Here is a 7215-nt window from a genome sequence, read left to right on the forward strand (position 1 = left end):
ACACACACACACACACACACCTACACCTTGGTCCGTCCCTGCCTGTTTTCTACCTAAGTACCTAATATCTACAATGCAGGCAGGGTGGTGTCTCTCATCTTTATTGCTGAAAAGTCTTTGTAGGAGTCTTAAAACTTAGAGGTCTCTCTGTGTTTGTCTCTCTCTGTCTCTCTCTGCCTCTCTCCTGAACCTGAGCTGGTTTCCTAAGGGCAAAAAGCGCCGACTCCATCTCCTGGATTTCCCGCTGGGATCTAGAGGAGGGTGGACCAATCCGGGCACCTCAATTCATGATAAAGGCCTGGGAGGTTCAGTGGTTCCTTGATTCTGCCGCTGTCCAGCCTTCTTGATAGTACCGGCAATTGGACGTCTTCGGGGAGGAGACTTTCTGCTGGGGTACATTTCCCATTTCCTTACTGTATCCAAACGTTTCTGCTCTCTTCCTTTTAGTTTCTGACCTGAACTGGGGCGGGTGGGTGCCCCACCACCCTCCCGCCCTCTCTCCTTGCTGTGGATGACAGAGCCACGTCCAGCACCACGGACAGCTCCCGCGGTGAGTGAGGCGCAGCCCCCGCTGGGAGGATGAGGAGGGAGGGTCTTCCTGTGGCTAGCAGCGGTTATCAGAGCGCCACAATTCCTGACTCTGAGGATTTGCTTGCCTTTGGCATTCCTGCCTGCAGGACATTAGATTTGTCCGTCGTGGGGACTCAGAAAGACAGGGGCTTCTCCAGGAGGAGAAAGGGTGGGAGAGGGATATTGGGAGGAGTCAGCCTAAGGCACTGTGAGACTTGGGAAAGCTGCTGAGAGCCCTGTGCCTTCTTACACATCCCAGAGGAGTGAAGAGGGGTGATCCAGGCTGCACAGCCACTTTGTGGAGTCAAGACGCAGACTCGCCTGGCCCCTCTATACATCTGCTGCCTCCTTTGGGGCTCCCCTGGGTTAGGCAGAGCAAGCGTGGTGTGGTAGGGTAGTTCACAGGTTTCTCTCACACAAAAAGGCAGGATGCACGTCCGGGCATGTGCAGTGTCCATGAAAGCCAGAAAGAGGTAAACTGACTGCTGTCCCCAGCCTGAAGGGAAGGCCTCCCGGAAAAGCACAGGGTAGGCACACCTAGCCATAGCTGGCAAGCCACGAGACAAAAGGCGAGGAACCACCATCTGCCAGGGCACAGAAGCCAGTGGATGGCCACAAGGAGTCTCCAGAGGCCAGCAGGAGTCACGCAAACTGGAACGAGGCCTGGGAAAGGCCCTTCTGTGAGCCCATGCCTGCTCCCCCAACACCGTGAGCCTAGGAACAAAGAGGCCATTCTCTCTCGGGTGGATTTGATGCCGCCGTCTCTGGCTGGCAGTGCCAGGTGGTGAGGGCATCGGGGGGTGTCGATCCATTATCTAACCCTCCATCTCCTAGGTCCTCTGGGGCTGGATGTTGGGGAGGTGGGTGTTCCGTGCTATGTTTCCATGGCAACCACCCCAGCCCCCCAAAGCTCAGAGAGAAAGACAGCTTTCACCCCCACCTCCAGGAAAAACCTGGGTCTGGCTGAGAACCTTCCCCTGGGAATCCTCATTCTGATGCACAGCCATGGAGTGCACAAGCATCACCCTCGTTAGCACCGGAGCTGAAGAAGGTTCCGGCATTGGTAGGCCATAGAGGCAGGGAGGCTGGGGTACCCAGGGTCTGGGCAAGGTGCAAGTGAGTACCCTTCCCATGAACTTAACCCTACTCTGCCCAAGCCCTCCTGCCTCTCACCCATGGTCACGGCCATCCTAGGTCTTCTCAGCCAAGCCCTGGGCCATGACCTTTTACTCTTTCCCAGAAGTGAGGGTTACCCCATCATCCCCAACAAACCTCCAAGTTGTGGGAATGGAGAAGAGGAGGGGTCCATTCTTAACACCCTCCATCTGCACCCTCCACCATTACTCATTAAGCATTCTGCCCCCTCCTTCCGCTCGTTAGACCTGATTTGCATATATTTGCATAATACGATTCATTTGCATTCCAGGAGGCTCATGGTACAAGCCAGGAAAGGGGGGGTGGTTAGAGAAGAGAGAAAAGGGGAGAGATTTTGTTTTCATCAAAGTGTGGGGGAGGGGTCTGGAGAGGTGGCAGGAAGAGGACAGAAATAAAAACTCACACTACTTTCTTTCTTCGCTTCTGCTCTCCCTCCCTGGGCTGGACTCAAATGCCAAAGAGAGATGCCAAGGGGCCGGCTTTTCTGTCCTTTTTTGTTTTGCTTCCTCCGGCCTTGGCTCCCCAGCCTGGCCCCCCACCTTGTTGGGCTCAGGCTTCAGAGAGAAAGAGGCAGGAGTAGGAGGCAAAGCTGTGGGAACGGAAGCAGAGGGAGGAGGAAGGCCGCCATCTTAGGTAACTGGCGCCTATAAAATGGCCGCCCCTGGCAGGTGTGGGCTGACAGCCGGTCTTGGTTGGTGGACATGGACAGTGAGACCATAGGAAGGATTTTCTGGCTGATCAGGAGCATGGTCGAATCTTCCTACTAGTGGAATCAAGGAGAGAGAGAAGAAGGCGAGAAGAAAGAGGGTAGGCCAGGAAGAGATGTGAGATTCACCAGTGAGGCAGGGTAATCGAAAGGACTCAGCACTGTATGTAGGTCCCGGAGGACTTGGAGCAAGCACTAGATAATGTTGAAGGCACTGGGGATATCAGAGCTGGGGGTACCAGCAAGGAAGGGAGGTTGAACTGTGGGCAGCCAGGATCATCTGCCAATTTGAAGGTCTCTCAGGCCAGCGAAAAGCCATTGTGTGTTGGAGGTAGCATTTCATTTCCTCTCCTCGGCCTAGCAGGCTGGCCTCCATCTTCATAGCAATAGTGAAACTGCACCCTCTCAAAGCCCAGGCCTCCTCAGCACCGACCCTTCCTCAGGGTGGGCCCTCCTTAACCTCTGGAAAATTTCATTCTGATATCCTCCCAGTCTTCCCCGTTGGCCTTTGGCTCTTCTGTTGTATATTGGATTATTCCCACTCGGTTCCACTCATTGAGTTCTCTGCATCAAGCAGTTCCACAGTTACAAGTGTCCCTCAAGCTTCCACTGTGAGCACTCTGTCATTTTCTTCCTCTCCTGTCTTCATTTTCCTCACTTCAGCCGTCTGCTGAAGTTCCAAGCTCTCACTCATTTCCTTAATCTTGACCTATCTAAAACTGAGTTTCCACCCCAACTACTACCTGGAGTTGCAGCCATTAGCTCCCAGATCAGATATTAGAAAGATCATGGCCAGGCCCTAGACACAAGGAGCACTGGGAACGCGCCTGTGCTCTGGCCTCTGCAGAGGTGGCGTGGAAGTACCAAGACTTAGGCGGGAGCCATGTCCAGGGCTTTGGCGCTGACGCTTCTGCTCCTCGTCTCTGTCAGTGGCATCAGACTCTTAGCCCTGCAGTTCAAATCCAGGGCACTGTCCCAAGTCCATCCAAGTCGTCCCTGCTCCTTTGTGGCACATCCTTCATCCCACCCTCTTTTTCCCCGGCCTCTGCCTCCATTCAGCTCGTTTATTCAGCAAGCACTCAGGCCTCCTCTGTGCCAGGTGCTGTGCGAAAGAGAGGGTGGAGTGTAGAGCCGCTCTGGGAGCTGCCGTCTGCCGGAATGCAGGGACACGCAGGATGCTGGTGGGGCCTGCAGAGGGGCCTGCAGACCACCCTAGGAGCTGAGAAGGGCTTCCTGGACAAGTGACACAGGGAAGCAAGGGTTTGTCAGTCTAAGGAATTTGAGGAGGTGTGTGGTGGAGAGGAGACAGCGTATGTGAAGGCAAGGAGGTGAGAAAGAAGATGTTTTGGGATCTAGCCTGTGCTTCCAAAGGAGTTCCGTGGTTAAGAGCCTGTTCCAAAAAAAAAAAAGTATCAAGCCGGGCATGGTGGTGCACACCTAAAATCCCAGGACTTGGGAGGCTGAGGCAGGAAGATCACCTCAAATTCAAGGCCAGCCTGGGCTACATGGCGAGACCCTGCCTCAAAAAACAAAAACAAAACAAAAAAAAGAGCCTGTTATGTTACACGAGGGAGGCTAGTTTGCTGGTGGGGTGCTAGGGAAGCTGGCTGATAGCCCCAGAGACCCTAGACATAGGATACGGCTGGGGACCCCCACCTCCAGCTGCCCACTGAGCCCAGCATCCAGCAGACATTTTCCTGGCTCCCAGCTGGTTCCAGGTAACTCAGGAAAGTGTGAAGGCCTGGGACAGGGACAGGGATGCTGGCCCCGACTTTGTGGGGCAACCAGTTAGTCTCTGAGCTCTCCTGAAAAAAGGACGAAGTTTAAGAGGTCAAGGTCTGCAAGGCCAGGCAGCTGGAGCAGAGAAACAGAAAGGGGCAGCTGTGAGGGGTTCCTCAGAGAGAGGCGGCGAGGAGCTGGAATGGAAGTGGGGGCCTCTCTGCACAAAGAGCGCTCTGTGCGTGGCGGGCAGTGGCCCTGTCAGGTGAGAGGGCTTAGCTTCCTGAGGCCCCTGGGGCTGGAGCAGAGAGGTTGGAGGCAGGGCAGTCTGGATGTAAAGCAGAGGTGCTGAGGCCTGGCCAAGGTCCGGGTGCGGCTGTGTGGAGCCATTTCCAGGACAGCCTCCTGTCGCAGGCCGCACACTCAGGCCCAGTCCTGCCAGGTCTCTCTGGTCTTCCTTCCACTGCTCAGACAGCGCCCTCCCAGGGCACCTTCGGGCCTCCAGCCTGAGCCTCCGCTGCTCGCCCCTCTTCTGCCAGGGTTCCCAGCTCCTGCCCCAGCCCCGCTCCGGGGACAGCTGTGGAGGGGTGGTGGAGAGGCAAGGCTGACCAGAGTCCTGAGGCCACTTCAGTCTCCAGCCCACTCTGTCCCCCAAGGGATTTCTCTGACCTCCCCCACTGCCGAGCCCCCGCGGCCCTTCAACAGCTGCTTGGTCAGGACATTGCAGAGCAGAATGGCTGCAGCCTCAACGTGCACCTGCGCGGAGTTGCTGAGTGAGGGCTCTGTCTGTCCCAGAAGCTGGTCAGGCTGCGCGTTCTGGCTCCCTTCCCTTTCTAGCAGGGTGGCCTTTGGGGTCCGATTTACCCCGAGGATCGGGGCGGTGGTATGCAGCTGCCCTGCTGCAGCTCAGTGCCAAGGGACCGGTGCGGGGCTCTGGGGCAGGAGTGAGAGATCAGGAATGATCCCCGGGGTGGGAATGTGGGCTTAAGATGGCAGCAGAGGCGTTGGGTGCGGTCCGTGATGAAGGGCGTTCAGGGAGTGTGGGCGACGTGTGGCTGCAGTGGGTGGGTCTCGGAGCAGGTGCGTGGCTGTGCAGGGCTTTTTAACACCTTCTCGGGAAGGGTCAGCTGCTGGCCACAGCACGAGGACCTGGCAGTACTGGGAGGAGGAGAGGCCCGGGGAATCCCTGTGTCTCCTAACTGCCCATAACCAGCCCCGCTCACCACCGTGTCTTTGGGGCACCTGGGCCACATGTCATGGAGTTGTGACAACACGGATGTGTGTGAGGTGGACCCCCGGGTCCCGACGCCAGGGACCCTCTCGGGGCCCCGTTTCTGCTCACTCTGTCACCTGCTGGGCCATGGGCCGGGGAGACTGACCAGGAGGGTCTTTTGTCTCCAAGCAGCCACTCCTGTGGTACAAGCGAGAATCGGGAAGAGCAGAAGGTGCTGGCATCGCCCCCACAGAGAGCAGTGGGCCTTAGTCCTGGCAGGGAGGACCAGGTGAAGCTGGCATACGGAGGGAGAGCCCTGGGCGCAGGGCATGAGCTTCGCCGGGCTGGGGCTGCTTTCCGCTGGGCTGGTCCATCTGGCACCAGCTGGCTCCCAGCACCGCCCCCACAGCCTACCAACTCCTTCCTCTGCTGTTGCCATGACGATCGGCTGCCATCTTGTACTCCCTCGACCTCATATCTGGGTTTTCCCTATGGGGCTCCTGGAAGACAGGAGCTAGTCCTCTGGGGGTTTATCCCTTTCTCCACATATTCTTCCAATAAAATTCGTATTGATAAATGATTTTTTAACTGGCCAAAATGGAGTCCTACTCAGCATCAGGCTCTGTGATAAGTGCTCTTTATGTGTTTATGGCTAAGAAAGAATTAATGAGCTAAGATTCAGGAGTTCCTGACCCAGTTTCCTGTTTCCGTGACAGATTTTTTTCTCTCTCTGGGCAGGAAATTCTACAGCCTTACTTATTGTCTTGGGAAGTCCTTCCCAGTGTCTGACCAAGGCCTGCACTGCTGTAGCACCAGTTCTTTGACCTGTGCTTGACAGGCTGAGTGGAGAGGTAAGGAAAGAACTGTGCCCAGCTCTAGCTACTCCAGGGATATGGCTGGACCCCAGCTACCCAGAGAGAAACAGACCGCTCTGGCCTGGTGGGAGGGCCGGGCACCCCTCTGAAGACTCCATGTCCCTGCTCAGACCCTTTGTTTACAGAAGTCAGTGCCCCGGAGTGTTCTGAGTAGGAGAGGCTCCCCTTCCCGTCAGCAACCCCAAGAGGAACAGGAGGAATAGTCCTCCAGGATTTCTGGCGGGGCCCCTTTGGAAGCCAGCCTTTCCCACTCCACCGCTCGCGCTAGTGAGTGAGTTCCGGCAGAGTCCCTGGGAGACCCTGGAACCCGACAGAAGGCGGAGAATGGTTACCTTGACCTCGAGGGGCGTCTAGAGGAGCCAGCTTTGTCCAGGGGACCCTGAATGAGCAGCAGGTAGAGAGGAGGAGGAGGAGGAGGAGGCTATTTTCAACCATGGAAGGGAGGGGACAGGGGATAATTTATGATGTCATTGTTTCCCACCCCACTACTGCACTGTTGCTAGGAGACCCTGGCTTGCTGTGTCTGGGGCTGGCGTGGAACTGGGGCAGGAGGCTCTTCCATCTGGGCTCCTCCGCCCCCATCATGTCCACCGCCACCCTTCCCAGGCCCCGACAGACACCCGCACCTCTTCTGCTGTTCCCCTGAGTCTAGCCAGCCTGGGTGGGTAGGGCTCCCGGGCCGACTGAGGCCCTGGAGCAGGGAGTAGGGAGGAGATGTACAGGGACAGAGGGGACTCTGAGGAAAAGCTGCCCACTCTGGGACATGTGAGGCAGCCCAGCCCAGGACAGAGGTCACAGGCGGTCACAGGCGTTCCTTAGCTTCGGGTGTCTCCCCACGTGAGGACCAGGCAGAATTCCCACCCCTGCCACTACTCCCTGGGGTCAAGATCAAGGTTAGGGGCCTCGGAGGGGGCGGGGAAGGGGAAGGGGGAGGAGGAGCCAGGCAGGGAGGGAAGGTGACCCTGAGCAGAGTTAGG

The 7215-nt window shown here is 57.0% G+C and overlaps 1 long non-coding RNA gene across 7 annotated transcripts in view; it reads left to right on the forward strand.

The window, feature by feature from the left end:
- Window positions 1-7215, forward strand: part of LOC104875994 — a 24269-nt gene that overhangs the window by 14784 nt on the left and 2270 nt on the right. For 6 of the 7 annotated variants that reach the window (XR_002026026.2, XR_002026027.2, XR_004515106.1 and 3 more), the window contains 2 exons: window positions 6102-6214; window positions 6364-6632. This is a non-coding gene — a long non-coding RNA (uncharacterized LOC104875994). The remainder of the gene's footprint in view (window positions 1-6101; window positions 6215-6363; window positions 6633-7215) is intronic. The other variant, XR_004515109.1, reaches the window with a different exon arrangement.

This window comes from Fukomys damarensis, unplaced genomic scaffold (assembly GCF_012274545.1).
Source record: "Fukomys damarensis isolate Sample0158 unplaced genomic scaffold, DMR_v1.0_HiC HiC_scaffold_33, whole genome shotgun sequence".
NCBI lineage: Eukaryota > Metazoa > Chordata > Mammalia > Rodentia > Bathyergidae > Fukomys > Fukomys damarensis.